Genomic DNA, 346 nt, shown 5'->3' on the forward strand with positions numbered 1-346 from the left:
TGTTCAAACGAAAAGAGGGAAGTTAAATAATTTGGTCTCATCACCTTATCTCTGTAGACAGCTTAACTGTAACAAACAGTGCTTATATAGTGCACCAGCAACAGGATAATAACCATTTTAGATACTTACCTAATATAACTGATATATTTTACCAATGACTTTCACTTTTTTCCTTTCCAAAATGAATAATGATAAAAAGGTATTCAAAATAGGGAGGAGATCTTTCCCTTAAAGGAAGGAATCCCTAGAACTGAGTGTAAGACAACTCTCTCTGGAGACAACCAAAAAAACCCCAAAGGTGCAGATTTCTGCCATGCCCACTCAGGAACTGGAAGATCTTTTTCCC

This window comes from Merops nubicus, unplaced genomic scaffold (genome assembly GCF_000691845.1).
Source record: "Merops nubicus isolate BGI_N331 unplaced genomic scaffold, ASM69184v1 scaffold18519, whole genome shotgun sequence".
Taxonomy (NCBI): domain Eukaryota; kingdom Metazoa; phylum Chordata; class Aves; order Coraciiformes; family Meropidae; genus Merops; species Merops nubicus.